Source organism: Molothrus ater, chromosome 8, assembly GCF_012460135.2.
Source record: "Molothrus ater isolate BHLD 08-10-18 breed brown headed cowbird chromosome 8, BPBGC_Mater_1.1, whole genome shotgun sequence".
NCBI lineage: Eukaryota > Metazoa > Chordata > Aves > Passeriformes > Icteridae > Molothrus > Molothrus ater.
Genome location: NC_050485.2, coordinates 13,509,181 through 13,534,545, shown reverse-complemented (window position 1 = coordinate 13,534,545; position 25,365 = coordinate 13,509,181). Strand labels below are relative to the sequence as shown.

At 39.1% G+C, this 25,365-nt stretch overlaps 1 protein-coding gene across 1 annotated transcript in view; it reads right to left on the bottom strand.

Moving 5' to 3' along the window:
- The window catches only part of SFTPD (surfactant protein D), a 74,764-nt gene extending 50,193 nt beyond the window's left edge, over window positions 1–24,571 (bottom strand). The window contains 4 exon segments of the mRNA XM_054515607.1: window positions 6,162–6,271; window positions 13,418–13,583; window positions 14,379–14,476; window positions 24,520–24,571. The gene's annotated coding sequence lies outside the window, so the exon portion shown is untranslated.
- Window positions 24,572–25,365: the final 794 nt, after the last annotated feature.

Sequence of the window (25,365 nt, the reverse complement as noted above, 5' to 3'; positions counted from 1 at the left end):
TGTCTGGACACAGTCAGCCCCCATTCACAAAAGAGAAAGTGACATTAAAACAACTCTTACAATTAAAACTTACAATTAAAGAAATGTTTCATCTGATCACTTTTGTTGTGATCCTGCTGTTCTAATAGCACAACTGAGAGCCCACAGAAAGGCCTCATATTAACAACAATTATTTACACTTGCAAATAGCATTGAAAGCACATGGATTTTAAACCATAAATCACTATAAATCAAATACCTCATGTTCAAAGTGGGCATCATTCACTTCTCTTCCAATGAACTGTTTTCCTGAGTATCTGTTTTTCCTGCTGTTCCTTCTACTGCTCTGTGATTGTAGGTATAGGTTTAATCACACTTGATGTAGTGCCAAATTTTAGGCAAACAGATCCAATCAAGCTCGTTAAGAGAGTCTGGCCCTGTAAGTGCACAATGGGGGTGAACTCATGGTTCACATGGCTCAGATGATGGTGACATTTAGAATTGTGTCTAGAGGCTGTAAACACAGGGATAGACATTTTTTCTCATAAATAACAAAAGAAACAAAACTACTTGGAAGTCTAGAGTATCTGGAAGAAAGAGAGTGAATGATTCATGGGGAGACATCACATTTGCAAGATCATGCTGTGGACAAACTCACTTCCAGCCGCATTCACGGAAATGTTGTTCTTGGCTTAACCTTAATCTGCACAGTGTGTTCATCTTTCTGCTCAGCCTAACACCAGACTCACAGCCAGGACACACCAATTAGCTCACACAGCAGATGCTGAGATCAGATTGTCTGCAGTATTCTGAGGCTCAGATCACAAATACTGGCACCTCAGCATGGCCCTGGATTTATAGAGTCTAAGCATTTGAGCAGACACATCCCAGTTTTGGATAACTTGGAGCTCATGAAGAAAGGGGCCTTAACTTAACGAGGAGCTCTTAGCAAAGAGCAATTGCAGCTGGGGATGAGGGGAGGGAGCCAGGTCCTGCCTCCAGCAGCCCACCACACCCTGACCACAGACCCTTTGTTGGCCTTACTGGGTGCCAGTTCCTCAGTTAGGGCTTCAAGCTTAGAGCTCCTCCATGGCTGGGTGAGGAATGCAGTGCAGCCACATAGGAATTTTGACATCCTGACCTTGACTTTCTGAGCAGCTGCCTGTTTTCTGCTTAGTCATTCCCCACTGCCAACTCTTGGTCTGCTTGCACGGCCTGTTCCCAAGGCAGGAATAAAATGAAGAGTGAGGCTCATAGCTGTTGGCATCCTGTATCTCAAGATATCAGATATCTTCCTTCCACAGGCAGACTTTCCATGGTCTAGCTAAGTCAAGTTTGTTTAGGCTTCAGAGGCAGGCTAAAAAGAGTAGGGAAAATACTTTTTATCCCTGCTATAATGTGTTTTGCAGGACATAAACAGTCTCTGCTTTCCTAAGCAACTCACAGAGTGGGTCTTTGTTTAGCCATCCCCTGATGGGAAGGCACTCTGCACAAGCCCTTGCAAAATAACTCCCCTGGGTCCAAGCCCCAGGCTGCAGGGTGGAAGAGGAGCTGCTGCTGCTGCAGGTGAGGCTCAGCACCTGGCAGGCTGTGAAAGCAGCCAGGCCAGGGCCAGAAGCAGCAATGATCCTCTCCCTACCTACTCCAGTCACTAATGGCAGCACTGAACAGAACAGAATTATTTTTTATCCACTGAAAAATAAAACCACTGCACCTACCAAGCCCTGTGTTCTCCTTATAGAGAATGATAAAATGCAACTATGATCTATGTCCTACAAATAAAGCTCCATGAGAACTATTTACTTCCCCCCCTTCCAAATCTACCGAGCAATAGGCATTTCACATGTGTTTCCAACTATTGTGTTGATCAGCTAACACACAGATCTGAAGGAGGAGATGAATTGCAACAATATAATAAACAGTTCACAGCAATGGACACAAACATCAGCTTTGTAGCTCTCCTGCGAATTGAATGGATTCCTGGAAGCTTTTATTTAACAAACAAGTAGCATGAGTGGAGGGAAAAACTATACAAGCCTTAAATGATTTAACATACTTCTGAACCACTAACGCTACTCCAAATGCTTGCTTTTCCCAACTGTTTTTCCTTAGCGAGCAGATTTCGATCAGGTGGATTACCTGGTTTAGCGGTGATTGTATTTCAAGCTGTTGTCAGCAAGAAAAGCAGAAAACGCCCAGGATGACATTACTGCACCAAAGAGGTGCCGAGGCTGTAATGCCCTCCCATTGTGATGGCCCATTAGTCCTGAAACATTACCCACTTCTGATGGCAATCAGCCTGTACCTGCTAATTACTGCACATTGGGGTGTCATGTTGGCTTCTGCCACTTGATTTAGTTAGATGTATACGTAGGGCTATGAAGGGATCCTTAGAGGAAAACAGCAAAGGAGTAAATAAGACAGTTTGTAAATATTATTATTTTTTTTCTGTTATAGCTCCTTGGAATCACACAATTCTTGTCCGTGAGATACATTTCAGAGGTGTCGAAATGGGAGAGGGACAAAATTAAAAGCAAAGAATGGCTTAAAGCATTAAAAAGGAGGAAAAAAATAACAGGAGTGAGAAATAGCTTTAGTTTCATTGTATTATGTCAATTGTGCCACCTTTCTGCCCTTCACAGGGCATCATTCATAGCTGGAAAAGTCTTTGGTGAATATCCTATATTTACATCACAGAGAACTCGTACAACACAGCACCCCTGCCTCAATTTCACACGTTTCCTGAATCATCAGATGAAAAGAACAAAACATTAAAAAACGTGTGAATCCTACTACAATAAGAAAATATCACAGGACCTCTGGCATGAGAATTATTACAGCTGCAACACTTGCTGCTGGTCTGTTTACATTTGCAACAGAAAAGGACAGTAAAAAGGAAGTTTTATGTGGTTTAGGTGCTGTTTAGATTTAGGCATGAAGGCTTTTCAGCTGTCATCTCTTTAGAAATGGCAGCACCTAAAGACTGACACATTTCATTGGAATACAAGGCAGGCCAAGAATATTTATGCTTCCAAGGTGCCACAATACCACACTGAAAGTAAAGCCATGCAGAAATGGTAACGTTAAATACAGCTTACTGCAAATGCAGGAAATATTTTTGGGTTTTATTATCATCTATACCTCTGAGGATTTCTACCAGAAACCTACTGCTAGGAAAAGAGAAAAAACTTGCTGATATATCACAGCATTAGAATTGTGTTAGTTTGTGAAACGTGTTTGGTAACCATGGGTACTAAACAATTTCATAAGGATTTCACATAATCTAGGAACTATAAATAGACTTGGAAACAAAGTAGGAGCTTAATGCAATATCCACAGGTTGGGAGGCAAAATGTTCTTTGTAACATAATTTATTTCTATGTGTTCCAATGAGCATTTTTAAGGCATATCTGGCAATATCATAATTTCTTTTTTTGTGCTTATCTTCTTTTCTAGCTTATCCTGCCCATCACTTGTGCCTTGATCAAGCTGAGCCTGGGTGATATTGAACCAGGAGTAATAATAAAGCCCCACTCAATTTATTTAAATTTTAGAGGAAAGTGTGCAGAGTAATGTGTATCAGCCAATGCTAAGGAAATTTAACCAGGTGAAAGACACATGAAATAGAGTATTTGTTCCATGTTATGAGGGTTTTTTTAACTCTTTGCACACTTACCTGGAAAAAGAACTGAATTTCTCCTGAAGATAAATCAATAAATATAGTAGGCAGTTCACTACCCAAAGTTTGGATGACTCAATATGAAAACAACTCTCATCAAATAATTAAACTCATTATCTAAAGCATTTTACAACAAAGCTAACAATAATTTAGTCTTAGCGTTTCAGCTCCTCAAGAGAGCTTAGAAATCTATGGTAATACAGAGAACTCTGTTTAACAGAATAGTGGCTGCTATAATTATAACTTCTATTCATATTTTAGCATTCTCCTTCATCACCTTCACCTCTCCTTTGAGTGTGAGTACTTTGAAAAGAAAAAGCACTTTTAGATTTTTGGGGAGATTTTCCTAGTGTCAACAGAAAAAAGTAAAGCAGCACCTTGTTTCAGGGTTACTCTGACCCCCCATAATGAAAGAGCTTCAGCCTCAAGTGAATCTGTTTCATCTTTAAACATTTTTCATGAGCTGCTTCCTCACATCTTTATTCAGCTTTCTTTCATTGCAGTATGGCAAAAGCTGCACACATCTCTCTTTTCCATGAATTACCTCCCATCCAATCACAGATGCCTCAGACTTAATTTTAATACAGGCTTCCAGCCCAGCCAAGCCAAGCTAATGGGGTCTGTGGCATGAAGTTCAGACTCAGCTGAGAACCAAAGCATTGGTGGGACCTCAATAATGCAGTGGGACCTCAACCACAAGCCACAGCTCAAGTTCTCATAATTCATCAGCTGTTAATCAGATCACTCAGGGCTCCAAGGCTGTGGCTAGGCTGGGTGAAATAGCTGGCAGCTACACTTGCAGTGAAGACAAAGGCTGGGAACACACAGAGCCAAATCCAAGCAAATGCTCCAGCAGTTCTTCCCTGTCAAGCTAATTCATGTGTGCTCAGTTTTTAATGAGAAATTCTTGATGAATTTAACACAAATGGCTATTTACTAAAGGCTAACTAGCACATGGATTTATACTTGTAAAGCTGGAGCTAATTATAGATTTTTTTTCCTGTTTTTTGGCTAAACTTGTTGTTAAAGTGGAAAATAATGCACAATACAGCATTAAAACAAAGAAGTGTTTTTCTCATCCTAGCAAGAAGTTTCAGTTATTAGATTTCTTATATTAAAATAAGAGTCACCAGCAATCTTTTCTAGCACTGGCTGGCCACCATCTTCTGTGTAGCATTTTAATTGTCTAAAGAGGATTTTCATTACTTACCTGTTAGTATTTTAAAATAAGTTTATAATTTTGAGGGTTTACTTGGGCAGAGCCAGCCCAGTGGATGCTCCAGGGGTTCCAAGGTGCCCACTGAGGCTCTCCAACCTCAGCATGTCAGCAGCCAGCCCAGCTGGCAGGGCTGCAGGGACCCTGCCAACCTGCCCCAAGAAATTCACTCAGCCTCTGCTGAGGAGAGTGGGACTTTGCAGGGAGAGACACAGAGTGAAATCTGAGCTACAGGAGAAGGCCAGGAGCACCAGTGCCATCCCACTCCAGAGGTGAGCAGGTCCTTTCCCAGCAGCCTTAGTGCTTCCCCAGATGTGCCTGGCAATGCATTTTGGATCACTGGCCAGAAATTACTTTTTCATGCAACAACATCTTTGTGACCATAAAAAGAAAACTTCTGAGAACAAAGGTGTTTAAACAAAAGTTAAAATCTCCTTATTTTATCCCAAAAATGTGCATGGCTTTGTATTCAATTGTAAGCATCCTCATCAAAGGTCAAGCTTGTTTTTCAAGGTATTATTGTAGTCTAGTTCCAGGACTGAAGTCCAGTGCATAGAGGGCTAAAAAGAATTTCTCATAAATTTTCTCTCCCTCCACCACTTTGATACTGCACAAAGGAATTCTTGCAAAGGACAAAGAGAATTGTCTCATTGTGGATCTTGCCACTGACAGCCTCTTGGGTTTGACAGGCTATGCCACTACTCCACACCTCAGAAAACCATTCCTTATACATCAACAGAAGTGCAGATTTTAAGGCTGACTTCAAAATGTGAATTACTATGAAATCCAAACAGTGTTTAAAAGGAAGCACATAAATAGCACAGCTTCCAGTATAGTATCATGAAAATCTGCATTTCACAGAGCAAAGCTAACAAACTGCAAAATGGAAGGAAAGAGATTATTCTCTCAGTTCCTCCTTGTGAAGCCATTTGACCAGGTACATACAAGACAGTGACCGTGGGGAAACTTAGGGCTCTCTGTTAAAACTTGGGTTTCTATTAAAATTCAAACTCAGAGTTTTCTCTTGCCCATTATCATCCTTGGGGTCTGTTTTTTCTTTTCCAAAGGACAAGCAAAAATTTCACCACTGCTCTACTGAATTCCTGTTGCAAGGATGAATAACTCACAAGGCTGAATCTGCCTACTGTTACTGTGGTTACCAAAGTTTCCTTGCCACTGAAGCTGAATATCAGTTCTGTTCCAGTTTGCATATTTCAAGCTTCTGTTACTGATAAATGTTTTTTTCTTTTCTATCTGCTGTAATGCAAACAACAAAGTATTGTTTACCTTTAAAGCAGTCTTTGGCTTCCATCCTGTGTGCAGTGTCTCAGGCTGGGCCCACTTCTTACCAGCTATTAATTTTGGGTGTTTCCATTGATTCCATCTGACTCCAAACCCTACAGGAAAAAACCCATTTCTTGCAGTGGAAGGAAGTTAATTACACTAAGCAGAGGACATGGAACAAGTTACAACCACACATCTCCAAGGATGTAAACTGTGCACCCTTGCAGGAATGCCATAGCAGAGAAGCCTGATATACTGAGCCTGTACATATTAACTGTGCAAAACTTGCAGGGCTCATGCTTTAAAGAAGCACCAGACATTCTAAACATAGATGATAATTAACTCTGGAATGGGCACACTTTTTCTTCCTCCTTCTAAAAATCCTTTTGGTGGACACCAACACCAGCAGCAGGATGGCACTGCTCCTCTGCACTGTTTTGGTAACAAAACTGAACATTGTTCTATAGAATTCAAATTGGCAGCTTTAATCCAGGGTGAATGTGGTTGGACCAAGGTACAAAGAAGCTTTTGCTGCAAAACCATACCATAAGGTCATTCCTAGGTTCCATTTCTCCACAGATGATAGCAAAACCAGTAGAGCAAGATTTTAATGATATCAAATAGCATCTTTGATGCTGTATATGCTTTACAATTCCTCACTTTTGAAAAATGCACTGCCAGTGCCACTGGGAAACACACACAAATTTTCATCTAATATAAAAGTGCAACAGCTTGAAGACATACAATGTTTGAACAGCAGTTCCTTGCCTGCATTCCCCCTTGCATTTTTTTCTCTGTAGGGCATATACACTGTCTGAAGCATTTTCTTTGGTTCCTTTAAGATTAGCAACAATGGTCCGGAGCCTTTAAAGCAAAGCAAACTCTTGAATCTTGTCAGGGTTTAATCAAAAGTCATCTTACTTAATTTTCAAGTACTGGTTTTTAATTTTCCTTTTAAATTTAAGGTTTTAAACCCAGAGGACTTTGTTTAAATATTTTGAATAAATTAATTCAAGGGAAATTGCTTGACCTTGGGTTTTTTAATTTGGCAGAGATGAAATAATTTTAACTGTCTTAATGTAAAACCTATGTAGATTAACTGTAGTACAATATGCAGAACTCAGCAAAATGCATTACTGACTTTGGAACACAGATATGCAAGATCTACAGATATCCCTCCTGCCCACAAAAAACACAAGCCAAAACAAAACAACCCCAAAAAGAAGCCCCAAAAAAGGACTATATTTTCACCACAAAATTAGAAGTCATTAAAACACAGAACAGAAGCAAGCCAAAGAATTGCTGAAGGCCTCTGTTTCCAGCACAGCTGCTACAATAGAGAATGAACCTAGCTGATAAACTCCCAGGAAACTTTAATGGATGAATTAGAGCCTTCAAGGCTATATATAAATTAATGATAAAATATAAATTAATGATATTTTACTATATATAAATTAATGAGGTCTATATATTGTGATGAAGGATTGGCCTCTGTTTGCCTTCTGTTGACTGACAGTGCTGACTGTTTTCAGAAGCCATTGAGAAACAGCACATCCATGTTTTTAGGAACACATCACAGGACGTCCTGGAGCTTCAGGGTCCCTGCCAGGACATCAAAGGAAGCCATTCTCGAGCAGAGAGGAATGTGAGACCCCTCAGTGACAGTGCTGCTGCTGCCCATGTGCCCACTGACAATCAGATCTATTTATTGCATTGCAGTGCAGACCCCCCAAACCCCTGGGGCTTCTGCAAAGCTTGGCCTGGTGAATTCCTGTGAGCCTGTCCTTTCACAGGATGCACTGCCAGATTTTTGGTATAAAGCTGGAACAACATTGTCATTTCCCTGGAATAACTGATACTCCAAGTACCAAAGTGATGGGCAAAAGACACAAGAACTGGTCCCAAGCAGTGAAAGCAGCTGAGTGGGACAATCACAGAGAGCTACTGAATAGCAATGGTGCAACACAAAAGGATTTTGAATTTTTGAGGCTTTTTAAACTGCAAAGGCAATGAAGCACAAGATGAAAATTATGCTGCTGTCATTATGCTTCAAGTCCACAAGATGCTCCTTCCAGCTACCTCCCAGACCTCTGGAATATATAAACGTCTATAAATTTTAAAAAATATGTAGAAGAATTAGCAAGAGTCAATAGTTGTACAAAGAACAGAATAGACCAAGCCTAGCTTTCCCAAATTTTCCTAATTATGCCTTGATTAGATGTTCACTGTATTCAAAGAACAACTCTCTACTTAAAACTAATGATTTTTTATGTCATATCTGCCACTGTATGTTATTTCACTGTTGATAAACCAATGCATTTAAGGTGGCATTAGCAGAAGATTTATTTTTAATTTCTGTTTCAAAGAAAAATATGCAATTTTAATTCCATTTATTTTTGCAGTGCCTTTTTAGCTCAGCTCTGACAGAAAGGAAATCTGACATTTGGAAAAATGAGCTAGGTCGATTGAATATTGATAAGCCAATTTTTAATTTATCAAGGTTTTCTAGAGGAGCTAACACAATGCTGCATACTAACAAGAAATATCAACACACTAAGTGGTGTGTACAGTGAAATATTTCTTTGGGGAAACAGCTCTGGAAGGACTGGGATTACCAAAATTAGAACCATACAATGGGGATAGGAAGGGACTTCCTAGGAGGAAATTAAAAGCAGGTGACAAGTGTGACAAAGGGGCTGAGATGGCAAATTTTGTATTTTGCATTGGCTGCAACACAAAACCCACAACAAATGAGTCTGGATAAGAGAGACATCCTCTGAGATGACATCCTCTGAGGTAAAATGGCACAAATAATGCTAATGTTCAACTCCTCCAAAATTTCACAGCAAGCCAGGTAATTGTTACAGGCCTTACAATACACTCCACATTGTCAAAAACCTGCAAGGGTTGGCAGCTCCCCATCAAAGACAATGCCCAAACAGTTGAGAAGAAGCAAGTGAGCATCATATTTTAGTCTGGGGATGCAAAAATGAGCAAAGTGTACTGCAACAAGAAATAATGCCAGAGGAATATGTAAGATTTTGGGGAAACTGCACTGATTCCTCTGACACATAGCAGCAATTTAATAAAATTACATTTTATAGCAGTACTGGACCAATAGCAGATGTTTGCACTTGTTCATTGGAGATGAACCATTTGAATCCTTCATTTCATAGATTTATCAATAATTTAAAAGCCATGTGAAACTCAAGTGAACATCAGTGTGGGCAGGAAATGCTAGAAATAAAGCTTTTTACAGGGTTTCTCCCTCTCATGAAGCTAAAATTACTGAAGCCTTACTTAAGAGCTGTGTGTTTTATCTCCTGCTCACTCCCTGTGTCGGCAGCAGCAGAGGATCCGTGGCACCTGACCCTGCCCTCCCTGACCCAGCCAGGACAGTCCCAGCCCAGGTGTCTCCACCCTGGCTGCTGGGAGCACCGAGTGGGAATTCTCATCACAGCTGCATTAAGATCTGATTTCACAGATGACTTTCCTTACTGCTGTCCTGCATAAAAGAAGAGTGTCTGATTGCCTATGTTAATACTAAATTTTAAATTTTTTCCAGCCCTGCAAGACCTCACTTTCCACAACCTTTCATCTGTAGCCATAAAAACACATGGCAGTTGGATACAGATAGCATCCTCCAGACATGGACCTTACAATTTGCTCTTTTCAAAAATTGCTGTGACACTCTCAGTTCCATAGTTTGCAGCAGATTAATGCTTTAGCTGATTTATACTTCAGAGATAGGTGCAAAAAATGTTCTTAAAATTTTCCCCCACATGGGAAGATCATTAGACAGAGTCAAGAGAATCTCTGGACCTCCCAGTTCCAGTCATGTGCTGTTCATGTCTTCCCTATTCCATGTGCTCCTGTCAGAGCTACCCAGTCTGATGTACGTGCTTCATTCACTGATCTTCACTGATCTAAAATAATGTCTCCATCCTTTGTTCACTTGGTTTATCTCTCATTAGGGATATCCCATTCACCTTCCAGGAGCAAAGTCTTTTACGCCTTGTCATTTGTTCTTGGCAAGTTTGGAATTGAATTCTTTCATCCACAACTGGTTACAATTCAGCATAAATGACATTTATCTACTCATACTTTGTCCTCCTTTTAGGAGGACTTATCACCACCATAATTTGTAATATCTGCTCTTTTACTCCCCTCTCCCTTGCATTTAGGGGACCCATCCAGTAGGACACAGTCTGGTATCAGAACAGGCCATTGAAAAGCCAATTTTTGATTCTATCTTAACACCCAGCCACTATTTCCAAAACAAGTGACAACAGAGTTATAAATCTGCTACTATTTAAAAAAACCTACCTTTATATTTGCATACAGAAAAATTGCATTTCTTATTTTTCTCTGAAAACACTGATATTTCAGAGGGTTACAAAGAAACAATCTGCTGTGTTTAGCCCAAAAAGCCTGAGTCCACCCCAAAACTCCAAACCAAATATTCGTAATCAAATTCTCACCTTTCAGCAAATAATTATCAAACAGGTTATTAATGTAGAGGGTCTAAAGCTACAAATTTGAGACAGATTATAATTTGTTCTGTTCAATGCATTATGAATATACCCAAAGTCATGATAAAGGAAAAAGAAACTATTGTAATTTAATAATGGAAAAAAGGCCAAAAAACTGTTTAAATTTTTTTTAGATTCTGTAAACTATTTTATATTGGTATAACTTTGTGGTTGCATATATGTTTTTAACTTTTCAGCTGTGAGACTTCATTGATATAAGTTTGCATTGTCTCATACCTTTCAGAGAGAATGCAATGAGCATAATGAAGCTGGAACTGACAGAGGAATAATCTGCATTTGATCTCTTCTGAATGACCCATAGTTCTGCTGTGGTTCAATTCCTCTTATCTCTTAGACCATATTAATTGGAAACAGAAATCTGAAATATTAAATTGATAACGGACGGCTTTTAATTTCCTTCAGACCTTATCATCCTGCATCAATGTGCACAGCTCTGAGCATCTGAAAATCTCTGTGTGAATTAATGATGCATCTCCATATCTGCATGATAAAGATGGACTGCTCTGACAACATTTACATCTGATACTATTAGAGCCTCTCCAATGATAACCATTAACAAGTCCATTAATGAGAGCATATTTCCCTGAGGCCCTATGGCCATTCCACATCGTAATCTAAATCTATACTCTCCAGAAACTCCATTAGAAAGCAATGAAGTAAGTCCCTGAACTATACAAAGGTTATCAGCCACATTATCTCACTGAGCAAAAAAGATGAGGGAGGCTTCCTTCAGTACTGGCAGTATAGGAGATTAGAATGTACAATGGTATTTTCTCTTAACAAGTAACTATATTACAAATACATTGGCTGAAAGCCACATTGCTGTGGCTTCAAGCAACTCATACTCAGACCCTTAACTTTCAGAAGATTGTATTCAAGTGGAATAACACAGTCCAGGAATTCATCATACAGATAAATATAATAATCTAATAATGACGTTAAAACCCCACTCCTGTTCGCTTGAAGTCTGTATCCCAACTTACACAGATTTGATTGAAATAAGAATGACTGCAATATGCAATTCCTTGCTTGCCAGTAGATAAAATTGTAGTTCAAGAAACAGAAGAATTACTTTCATTTCAAGATGATTCTATTATAAAAATACACTCATCAATCTATTTTCTGTGAAACTGGTTTCACCTCAGGCCTAACAGTGATAATCATTCATCATGCATGAGGCATCTGAGGTGGCAGCTTCAGAACAGCAAATATTGCTGACAGAAATAGACAGCTGTTCTAAAGTCCTAATTCTTATGACAAGAATTAAATGAGAGGGCATCACTGCTCCAATCTCTTCCTGATCTAATCTGGGAGTAAGCACAATTTCAGACTCCTGGACCATGTACTTGGCATCCTTCATCTGTGTTAAATCAAAAGTTTGCTGGAATCAACAAAATAGGAAGTCCTAATGTAAATGTGCTTTTGAGGAGGAATATTTTATTTCTTAAACAGGCAAAAGCCCATAGTTAACTATTCACATAGTTAACTATTCATTGTTATCATTTAAAGGTTCTTCATGAAGGCAAAGTTTCCCAGAATGTCAGCATTATGTAAAGCAAAATAAATTATGCCCAAAATAAAAAGGAGAAGTATGGATCAGTGTATTGAAGCCACTGATGAGAAACATCCCTATAGCCTACAAGTTCATTACTAAACTGGCCTCCTTTTACCACAAATCTGCCCTGGCCATGATGGATTTTGGTTTTGCAGAAAAGCATGCATTTGTCTTAAGGCATCACAGAAGCTGAAAAACAACTGTCTATAAATTACTTGATTACGTTGCAATGCAAATACAAACACCCAAAGAGTTATCGCTGATCAGTCAATATTTTTAGGATTATGGCTTTTTTTGGTCCCAGCAATAAAAATCTATTGATATTGAGAAACTATTTACATTGTTCACTTTATGTAGCATGAGAAAATCTGACAGGAAACTGTTAGCACAGGTATTGAATACTAATACCTCTTCATATTGGTGTCCTAACAACCTCTGTGCTTTCCTAGCAAATTGAGATGAGAAATACAATTATGTAAGATTCTTTGATCTTTTTTTCTATGTAGTCTCTGTTAGAAATAGAAGAGTGAACTAGTTGAACCTTCAGTTCAACACCATATAGGAATTTGTATCTCTATAAATAGTATCTAATTTAGAACATCTTTAAACACCTTCTGCTTCCTCTCAAGTCTCTCTCAGCTGACCAGGGAGATTACACACAATACCTGTCTCTACTTAGTTTCCTCAGCCATGTTAAAATTTCAAGACTTCTTAGAGGGGAAAATGTACTTTAAAAATACACTCATGAAATACTGCCCTAAGCTGGGAAAAAAAAAACCCATTTTGTCAACAGTCATATTAAGAGTATCTTAACTTCTGAGCTATTATTACTTTTTTAGAATTTAACATTTAGGAACAGAACTTAAAATTTCACATAATATGTTATAATTTACTCAGCAATCATCAAGGTCACTCCTAAGCAACTGCTCAAGAAATATTATATACAGAAAAATAAAGCAAGTTCTGTGTATAAAATACAATGAAGCATTTTAAAATCCAAATCCCTTCCCTCCCTCCAAAGGAACAAATTATTTTTTTCCTGGAAACCAGCATGCTGCTAGATTCAGACTCTGTCTGCCAAATCTGAGTCTGAGTGAATGTTTCACAGTGAAGACATAATACCTTGGAAAGAGAAAACACACATAACGAACCTGACAAGAACAGCAGCGCACACAGGGCTCAGCCATGGGAACAAGTGCTGTGCCAGAATTAATCACATCCAGAAAAGTACAACTCCTTCATGTTCATCTTTAGTGCTTGCCAATGGTGCTGACAACTTCTAACATGCAGCAGTATATTAAGAGCTTTTCTGAAAACCTGCAAGAAGATTAAAGGATGGTGATAAGTCTCCTCAGACTCAGCTCAAGCAATAAATGGCGACGAATTTTTGGGAACACACTGAAAACCCAGAATCAGCACACTAAGGTACTTGGTCCATGTTTGTGATAGTTCACATGAAAGCCTGAATTCCAGGTTCTTAGTGAAATGTATATTTCCTGCTATACTCAACCACCTGCAGAGTTCTAACAGTGCCAGCTCATCCTTTATTGCACTGCCTGAGCAAAATGTCAGGCAGAGCTCTGCACCAACACTTCTGCAAACCCAGCTGAATGCAAAGTCTTAACAAAAGCATTTTAAAAACACAGCAAAAACAACCCAGAAAAAATAAACCCCAACTTACTCAATTTTTACTATGCATAGCATATTATTTTTCTGTCATAGACTGAGTGATATTTGCTTCTTTTGGAAAATCAACTTTTTTTTTTTAGTGACTTAGAGGAACCTCTGCAAACTGCCTGAAGCAAGTTTTTCCTATGTATAAACATCAGTTTAGGATCTTGAAATCTAAAAATATTTAATGAATAATCATTGCAAGAGCATTTCTCTAGTATTTTACATGCAAAAAGAATCACTGCCTTCCAGTTCTATTTCAAGACAGGCATTACCTATTGTCTGTTCTCAGGATCCATTACATTCTGCTCAGCAGTCTACTAAAGCATGACTTGTACTACTGAACCATCTCCTTGAGACTTGGCATCTTCTTAACAAGACAGTCCCTTGGCAGGAACTTGGCTTTCATAGTAATAAAATAACACAGAGGTTTTTAATTACCTCTGGACAGTTAACCTTCATTGATTGTTCCATGACTCCATCACGTTAGTGTTTCTGGAAATCACTCATCACAGACAACCTCTCCAAACAGTCTGACTCTGCAAGACAGGAAAGAAGCCCTTTTTAGTGACTTAGCAATAATAATGAGAATTATACAAGTGTCGAAATGAAAAAGAAGAAAACAACATATAATTATATAAAGGTTAGAAAGAAGGAAAATAGGAGAGAACAGAGAAAGTTAAAACAGAAAGGCAAAACCAGGTAGAAAGCAGCAGAACGGGAAAAATCTCAGGGGCAAATGTAGGAATAACTGTTCCTCTTGCTTCTCCATAAGCAGAAGAGTAGCCTGCCAAATGTCTAAAAGCAGGTATAGACACAAGGAAGTGCTGTACAACATCCTGTTCTCCAGTCTTTGGGGTCACTTCAGCAGTCAGGATCAGGCTTTTCCAGACTGTAAACTGGAGAGAAAACCAGTTTCCACAGACAATTGTTCCCTTAGGTATGTAGATTTTACCAGAAAAGAAAAAAAACTCAAACCCAAAATATTTAGATGCAAATTTCTAGATTGGTCTTTCTGGAGCTTCACACACACTTTGTGCAAATCTCTTGGCAATCTATTTTGACTAGAGGAGTTAGCTGGTTTTGGCAGCTCACAGTCTCAAAAAAGCTTTCAGTAACTTTTGTTGACTTCCTTGTATGTGGTTATAAATGAACCTTTTCTCCCCTTCTAAAGTCCTATCAGTATGGGGGGCACACAGAGCTTCAGACAGGATTATATTTATCAAGGCTGTTGCTGCAAATACTACTTTTACAGTCTCAAATGTCATCTCAAAATCTAAACACCTGCAAGTCTCTGATATGGTTTCATCAACTGCAATTCGTTCAGACAGTGATAAACTGTCAAATCTGTTTGGTTTGTGCTGTTTTCCCCTTATCTTCTGCTTTTTCAGAATCTGAAAGCTTTATGGGAATGCATTATTCCTTGGGAAATGTAAGATCTGCACAGCCTTTTCAGTGAAAGGCAGTATTCCTGAGTTCTGTAAGCAGTAAAAAAGAGCTGTAAATGGACTGAGCAATTTTCTTCCTGGTTTCAATGCAAATAACAGGTAACAGGGGACGTGCAGAACTCACTGCAGATCCCCTCGTGGTTTTGCTTCTGGCACACACTTGCTGCTTTGTGCTGGGGAAATGAAAGTTGCATCATCTTGAGTGCCTGATGAAATCACTGGGCAAGAGTGATTTTCTCTTTCATGCTGGCTTATTGTGATATCTTCCATCTCAGTGGTGGTCTGAAGCCACAGTTTCTGATAACCCCCTGGCCACCAGAGTACAGATAAACTTTTAAATCTCAGAGTTGCTGCTATGCTTAAGGAAGTATTCTAGTTAAAATATTTGTCTTCACAATTCTTTTCACAGTAATTTTCCAGGGAATTTCAGACACTAATGAGTGGCACCTTTCCAAGTGTGACAAAGAGAGATGTCAGACAGCAGAAACCCCTTCTCCAGATACTGAGGTATGAAAACTTGTAACAATCATGACTTCTGAACCAAGAACTAAGCTGAGGTTTACTTTAGTCCAAAATTCAACCTTCACGAAACTCTAGAACTAAATGAAGTACAAAGCCTTTGTCTCCTGAGATTGTCCTGCAATTCTGAAATCTGTAATGCAAGAGAGCTTCAGAGAGAGATTAGAGTACTAATCTGGGTCTCAGAAATGCACTCCAAACACAAAGTAAATTGTTTCCCTGCATGCAGATGGCCAATCTTTCCATTCTCTTCCCATTTTTAATTATGCAACTGATGCAAGAACTGATTCTCAAACTAAATGTAGTCCCTACAGAAAAATTTATTTTCTAAAACCACTTCTACTTTTTCTGATGGAATTGGATTTCAGAGGATTTCTAAGATGAGAACTACTTTTTAAAAATGAGTTCAAGTTTTTTTTTTTATTCAACATATGTCTAGAATTACTTGAAAATTCATCTTTACTCTAGCAACCAATTGCATCCCAAAAATAACTTCCTAGATAGGTAGCTTCTAATATTTCAAAAGAACAACTACAATGTGGCATAATTGCAAGGGATAGTTTGATAGTATACAGAATATAATTACATGGTATTTCATATCTGAGTCATCCTAAGAATAGAAATGGAAGGAAGCAATAAAAATTACTCAATCACAAGCTTAAAATATTCTAGGCAATAAATTTAAACAGCCAACAACACTGTTAACATATATGTGGCACAGGCAGCTCCCAGTAAGTTATGAAGCACCTGGCAAATACTGTTAATTCCCTTGCACCTAAGTTAATTGCAGATTCCAGTGAGCAATCAGATATGATTAAATTACATTTTTGGAAACTACCACATGGTTCAGAGGCTGAAGGAAGACAGCTTAAAATAGACCTTTGAAAGGTAGCACTAATTAGGCAAAGTCTTAATTCTACTCCTCTCACCTTCAAAATTGCAGGGACAAACTCTCCTTTCAGAACACCGTGTGAAAGGCAGCTGTAATCACCAGACTGTACAGGTATATTGAACACAGGACTTTAACCTCCCATAGAAATTTCTTTTGACCTCATTTATTCTCCTGAAAGAAGTATTCCAGAAACAAGAAATCAAGATATTTTTTAATTTTTTTTTTTTTAACTGGGTTTTCCCAGTGCCTCAGCACATCAATGCTAATTCATACAAAAAGCACTAACAGAGTTAGGGAATGCCAGAATATCCTGAAAGAAAGAGGTCTAAGAAAACAGCTAAGCAAGCAGCACTACTTGAGAAGAGTTAACAAGAAGGGAGAGTGAGAAGATGAGAGATCAGGAATCATTTGGGAAGCTGTACTCAATAACTCACAATGCATGATGCTCTATATCACTCATATCATAAATTACCTCATCTCTCTCTGACATCTCCTCTAGCCCAGGCCCATTTTCCATTTTGATTGAAGTAACCTGTTCCTCACTGACTTTCTTAACACCCATCTCACTCTTACATAGTCGTGGAGCTGGCATACTTTGAATTTTTCATTGTACCAAAACCTGCCTCCTTTGGTCACCTCAGACCTCCCTTCTATCTCCCATTTCCATTTCTAATTCCATTAGAGACTCCAGTAAACTGCTAAGCTCAAAAAAGGTCAGTTTTCACCACTGGAACCTAACACGCAGCAAAGCCTATCCTGAACTTGAAGGACTCTTCCTTCTCCTGCCATAAAATCCTCAAGCTTCTGCACATGCAGCACCAGGAAACTGACTGCAAAAGGATCATAGAACAGAAAAAGTGTTTTTTATGTCACTGAAAATCCCAGAAGACAGCTTTGCAGACCCAAGCTAGATGGCATAACCATGCTGTAATTATGGCTATTAATAACAACAACCACATTTTATCCTGATTGGTGCTCTGGGTCACTGCATCCTACCTAAAGACCAATGGCATGTACCTGAGGCAGAGAGAAATCTCAGCTCACACTCAGAGCCTATCTAATGCCATGGGGTCTTTCAGGCTTTGTAATTGCCAGGAAAAGAAAGAGTATATTTTAAGCCTTCAAAAAATGTACAAACCTATGTCATGATTAGCAATACTGTGTACATGGTGAACATTGAAGAGTTCTAGAAAAATCCAGGTGTGCTTGTATTTTTAATAATATACTGGTAATACCTTTCCCATTTTTCTCCTTCAATGGAATAAAAGAGCTTTACCACACCAATACTTTGAGTTCATATAGTTTAACATAAAGAGCTGGGAAACATTAAAAGAAAACTGAAAATCTCTGGTTTTGTGAGTTGTTCTAAGAGCTCAGGCACTTGGAAAGCAGCAGCAACCAACTCATTAACTTCATATTGCATTTTCCCTCTTGCAGCATATCATTTGTTCATCAAATTTGCATGACTGAGCCCCAGAGTGGAATATTTCAGATGAAGACAGAAAGGACAAAGTGTGGGTGGATAGACACCAAGTGCTTGTACATGCCAGACTGCCTGATCAGTAAAAAGGAATTACTCATAAATGGGACTTCTGAGACAAATATTAGGCACAATGTACTTCCAAGTCCTGTAAAAAGAGAGACAGCTTCCACTCCATTCCAGGTAGAACTAACCTAAGTAGCACATTAATTTTTTTCTGATTTCCATGACTCATCTAGCACTACTAGAGGGGCTGTTCTTGCAAGATATATCTTTAGCAGCTGTGAACTTCGTCCTGACAGGTCACATGAAAAAGCTCTGATACTCCCATATTAAGCAAGATCAGTTACTAATGTAATTGATAAGCTGGAGGGGGATCTAGAGGAACTCCCACAGGTCCCTCATGAAAATTCATCCATCAGACCCAGGGAAGAATGGATGGTGTCCTTGACTTTGGGTGAATCAATTTCCTTTGGACGCTCCTGAATCTTTTCAGGACAAAGAATTTGTAAGTCCCATGGGCAAAAAAGTATGTGTGAAGACCTTACTATTTGGGGTTTTTTAATGGGCTGATATAATCAAATGCCAGTATTTGGAAGCCAGTTGCCAGGAAAGAAAGGCCTAGAATCCCACAGGAAAGTATTTCACCCTACACTGCCTTATCTGCTAGAGGTTTAAGTTCTGATTAGATCAAACTTTGGTACTAATGAGGAGCTTCCCTACCCATAAATGTATGTATTACTACAAGTATATATTGATAGTGCCAATATACATTGATATATGCTACTTGCCCCTCCTTAAAAGATATATAAATTCAGACACACAAGAAATGGTTACACACGTGCAAAGATACAAATAAATAGAAGTAAATAGAGGGTCTCCTACAGTGACATCATCTCTCTTCCACTCTGTGAACCATTCTCACTTAACTCTTTGGCTCAACACTGAGGAAATATTTTGAGCTTTGAAAGGTGCCCTGATCAGAACAGCAACAGCAGTAGATGTGCAGTGGCATGAACACCAACACCAAAGAGAAATTAATTAACTTAAAATTATGTATCCAGGACAGTGAATTTCCTTTAATGAACAAACCAGACCCAACCAGCATAGTTACAACATTGTCTCCAATAATGACATGTCATGAGACACACAACTGCAATAGCAGCTTTGCAGATTCCAGAGGTACACCAGAAACTGATTTTTAAAAACACACATACATGGATATATAAATTATTCATCTTGTCATTCTATACCATGGGCTTGGCATTTGCTCTGTTGCAACTTCCTACATTTTCCATAACAATCTTATGTCACTCAGAGTAAAACTTCTCCACAAAGTGAGCTTTTGAATGGGAAGTGCTTACTCTTCTTAAGAAAGAGTTTCTTCATGGGACTAAAGAGACTGGAAAGTTTTACAGCTGAACCATCAGTACAAATCTAGATGACACTGACTAATGTAATTTGGTTACAAGGACATTAAGGAAGCTTAATGAGCTGGGTCAATCACACACACACACCCCCCTGCAGACTGGAAGTATTTGTTCCTGAAACCAGTGTGTTTGCATTGCCAGAAAGGCCAATAATTGGATAGGAATGAGAAATAGCTATTATACTTGAGCCTTTCCTTCAACTTTATTTACAAAGAACACAGGCACAACAAAGCGGAGAAACTTGAAAGCTTGGCTCCTATTTTAAACCAGGTTGTGCAACAAAGCCTGTAGAATTGCTATTCCAGTGACTTTCCTGAACACTCAATCCTTGCTTTGAAAGTTAAGATCAGTATCTGTAGCTTGTAGCTTTTTTTGCAATTTGTATTCAACAGAGCTACCAGAAACCACTCCCTTGAACAATACCTGGTCTTAAAAAAGAGGATAATTCATTTAACACTGAGCTATTCTTCAACAACTTTTCAATCAATCACGGGGTTAGTCCACCTTATTTATAGGACACTATACATGAATGACAAATTAGGTTATATTAATTAGAAAAAAATCTATTTAAAACTAATATCTAAAACAAAAATGTAACAAAGTTGGACTTTAATCATACATGCATTGTCTGTCAAATAAATCTTGTCTCAGCAATTATTTTATTTACATTGGCTTAATACCATTAATTATGGACAAAATAGCAAATATCACAAAACTAAAAGCAATCATTTGATTAAAATCATGGCAAAGAGAGTTCTAAACTCTCCTTGCATGGTTTCATTTAGAAGCACTTTATCCCTATACTACAGGGGAATATTATCAGTAGAGCTCTTTGCTTAGGTAAATACAATTATTTTCCTTGAAGCTCACTCAGGAACGCCCCTGAATGCAGGTACACTGGGTTACAGAAAGGCTTTTAAGAAAGCAGGAGTGTAAGAAAGGACTGATTGGTGTCCCATGGCAGAAAGGTGTTTTAACCCATGGAACTGAACTACAGAGCACATTTCAGTTCCTTGATAATGTGTGACATGGAAAAATGACTTGTCTTAGCCAAACCAAGTTTCTTACCTCTTAAGGAAAAAAGTAACAAAATTACTTCATCTCCACTCCACCAATCTAAAAAAACTAGACTTCTGGAGAGAGTTCTAAATTTTTCTAAAATTCACTTTAAAAACCCCACTCCAAGGCACCCCCTCAGAAAACTACCACCAGCAACTTCTTTGTCCAAGCATGGCAAGAGACAAATAAAAACATTAATCAGTATCAGGCATTGATTTATTTATGTAGCATCAGACAAAAAAGGAACGGATCCCCTAATACACCCAGGTGCTGCTTTCTGAATTCCTCCTTATTTGTACTACCAAAGAACAGATAAAACCAGCTGTTTGAATCTATGCCATGGCATAGGGAACTTGGTTTAGATCTCTGTTTTCTTTCTAAAAGATGTGCATTTTTGTCCCAGAGTCCTTCTATATGCTATCCAATTAATCAACAACAATATATCCAGCCACCACAAACTGATGCTGAGAAAAAGAACTTCATATTTAGAATAAGACCTTGAGTTAAAACATTTGCTAGCTAGAGAGTACAATGGCATGACAACCCACACCAAAACTGTGTGCATTTTTAAACTCAAAAAAATAATTTAAGAGCAAAGGTAACTTCTATGATGTAATGAAGGACATTGTAATGAAGGACATTACAAAAAGCAGAAAATCCTGAAGGGTTGGTTTAAACCCCAAAATATTTATCTTGCCTAGAATTAAAGCTAAACAGAAAATTTTTTTGCCATATCCCACCATCCAGAATTTGCTTCCTCCACTTGACATCCCCAAACTCAGGACAAAAAGTTCAGCGTAAACGTTGTTAGCAGATGAGCTGGCAGGTGCACTGGAGCCTGTGAAAAACACACCCTGCCAGGTTTGACACCAGGAAGGCATGAAAATCCACCCAGCCCCCAAGGCAGCAGCAGGCTCTGACCAGACACAGAGGCTGGGCAGTGCTGGGCCATGAGGGCTGACACCAGCCCCAGGAAGGGCAGGCACCTGGAACCTGAGAGCAGCCTGGGCTTTTAACCTGGCATCTGGCAGGTTTCCCAGGTGAAAGCAGTCTGCTGTCTCCAGCAGCTCAGCTGCTATCTATGAATATTTTAACTCTCATAAAAAATACATTACCTCTACCCCGTACTCCTGACTTTGCAGAGCTGCCAGAGGAATGTGGACAGCTACCTGATTTCTGTAAAGAATTGCAAGAAACACTGATTTAGGACCAACCTGTTTGGGTCATTTAGTAGATATTTTCTGGGTGGACTTGGTTATTCAGAGAACAATAAGGATAAACTATGTCTTCCCATAAATTTTGTGTGATGGCATCACTTCCTGGTGCCTTGCCATCTCTTCCTTCTGGAGAACACATATCAAGACTAAGATTCTTCTTCAATTCCTGTTTCAGAAGCAATCACCTCAGCCTTTCAAAATACTTTGGAAAAAGGAAACCAATTTAATTTCCAACATAGGACAGAAGTTCTTCAAAGCATTTTTCATTCTCCACATCATCATCACTTTCATTGACTCCAGTGCATCTCCTGCATTATCAGTGGTTCCCAAGGCTGGCTCCTGGACTTATCAAACCTTTAGTTGCTTTCCTAAGCCACCTTGTACATTCACTTCTTGACATAGGGTCTTTATGCCTGCCTCTTGGTTCAAAGGTTTTTGGGCTCTTTGCCTAGCAAACTTCTATATATAAAACTGACATTTTTATGCAATCCATACATCCTGAATTATCAGAAAGGAAAAATTTGAGGTACACTATAGTATATTAATGGCAGCTGCACTTCGTATTAATTCACTTATAGTGGGGTTCTTCAGAGATGAAAGCTAAATGCATAAACTAACATAAGAAAAAATTTGTAGTGAACAGTACCAAAAAGATATCTTATGCTGTATTAAAAAGATGACACACATCCTCTAAATTTAATGTATTAATTTTAAATGCTGGTGATTGTATAAGACTTATTGCACAGCTCAACAGCTGGAACATGCTGCTAACATTGGAAAATTCCATTAAGAAAGTAAATCGGAATCTTCAATAATAGATATGTACAATACCACTTTTTTCCATTCCTTCACTTTTACATTAGCATCTACCCAATTGCTTCACCTCACAAGACAGACACCAGGTCAGATATTGTACAAGTGACAGCAATCTAATTTCAAAAGTGTCTGTTATTCCCTTAAGATTTGTAATTTCTCTTTTAGTCTTCTGGGCATATTTAAAATAATTAAGATAATTAAAATAGCTTCATGCTGTTTTGGCAGTCACCATGCACAGCCAAAGATAAATCACCTTTTTTATATCCTAACATGTTATAAAGCCATGACTAGTATGGAATTATACCAAAGCCATGGTGTAGAAACAACTGGCTGGCTGAAATCTACCCAGTTCTTTAGCTGATTTTTTTTTTTATCCAGGAATACACTTTACATTTATAAGCCATCCTAGTCCTTTCTTTAGAGGCTCAATGCTTGTTCTTAAGCAGCCTCGCATAGAATGAGTTCCATAAAATAACACTAGTCCTGACTTTTCATTAACTTTGGTTCACAACCCCTGCTTTCTAGGACTGATAAATTAAATTTATACTGCAGAGATTGTTTCAGTCCAACCTCTGTATTAGCTCTATTTTTTTTCCATAACAAGTTTGTCTTGTCTTTTTTGTTCTACTTCTGGAAGAGCACATGTTTTTCTAAAAATAACTTGTAAAAAATCATCAAACAAATCATTTTAATTTGACGATTTCTGCTTTGCAAGCCAAACAATGAAAAGAACTAGCTGTTATAACTGGTTGTATCTAAATTGTTTAAAAAAAGAGAGAAGTGGGGGAATCCTAATAAATACTGCAACATATCAAGGGGAAAAGGAATGTGCCAAAGAAACGCTTGCGTTGACTAACTAATAACAGGAAAAGATTTTTGTCTTTCCCCTCCCCACACCCTTTCAAACAAATTCCTGTCCTTCCCAGCTTTGTTCTCCCCTTAAATGATTTCCTCCTTCATTGTGGCCATTATGGACTGCTAGAGGAAAGTTGTTTCATTTCTTCACTGAGATCAGCAGGCTACAGAGGAAAATGAAGAGGAGCCCTCTCTCCAAAATGGTGAGGAATAATTTTTCTCTGGCAGCAAGTCAAGGAAACAAAGCAGGTAGATTTAGGATGTACTTCCAGCAAGGTCCCAGCTGCTAACATCAGACTGTAAAGGTAGGACCACTGAGGGAGCTGTGATCACCCCAAATTATGGGAGTGGAGAAGAAAGGGACAAGAATATCATGGGCAGTACAGAAAATGGTTTCCCAGGAAGAAGAAGAAACATTCGTAACATGCTGACCTCTCCTTCTCAGCCCATGGAAGATGTTTACCCAGTTAAATGCCAACAGCCCAGGACTCACTTGCTTCATGATTCAGTGAAGCACTGATGTCAATAGCTGGATTCCAAGTGTGAGAGAAATGTGTGCTCCTTAACAAGCCTGACTTTTTACAGCTGACCTGCTGCAAGGTCCCAGAGTGCTGTGCCCATTAGTCTGCAGACAACACGTCCAAAACACCTCTGCTGCCAGCAGAGAGCTCACCAATTTCCATCTAGTAATTTCAAAAGCAAGACATTTATTCCTTGAAGCCAGCTGACAACACCTAATGCTTTGACCTGCAGAAAGCATGCAGCAAAAATTACCCCTAAAACATGGTATAACGAGAAAGATGTAGCTAGAAAACTGATGTCTCTACTGCAGGGACAGAATGACCCCTATCCCCTCATGGAGTTACCTGTGCTGTCCCTCTGCTCTTGGATGGCAAAGCGACAACTACGTGTCTGCTTGTTCAAAATTGCAGTTCCTGTGGCAACCACTGCTCCCTATTGTATCACAGAAAAATCATAAAAAAATATGGTAAGTAGGAAAGGCAAGCAGGTTAAAAAGGTTACAGTGTTTTCAACAAAACAGCTTCATACTGTAGCATAAATAGCTATACTGGAGCAGTAAATAGCACAATGAATAATGGAAGATTTACTGCAGGGCAGCAGCAAGGAAAAGGCTTTTGGACACTTAGGCATGACTAAGATACCTCATGATTTATTCATGCTTTTTGTCCCAGTGTCAAATGGGCAGGTATCCACATCTCCAAATTTTTAACTGTTACTCAAATGCCTCCTCCTGGGCAGAATTAAGAATACAGCCAAAAACTGGATGAGCAGGAGGGAAAAAGCTGCATTTCTAGTGCCAGAGGGGATCCACAGAAGCACAAGGGTGATCTGGGTCGGCGGGCGAGCCGAGCAGGTGCTGCTCTGCACAGCAGCTGCCAGCCACCCCCTCCAGGCCCTCTGCCTGGCACCTCCACAGACACCAGAGTCTCCTGCTCAGGAATAATGATCACTGGACCATGGGGCCTCTCCAGCATGCTGGAGCCCTTTTCCATGGCAGCCATTCCCAGTTAGGGCAGCTAGGACTGCCTCAGGCTCCCAGCCTTGGTGAGTTGGCAGCCCTGGCTCCCCTGCCTGCCTCCTTCACATAAAGGTTTTTGGGAAATACTGAATGTATTTCAGTATTTTCAGAAATACAGAATGTATTTTCTAGGAATGCCAAGAGAAGTTTGATGGACATCTACCACATTAGC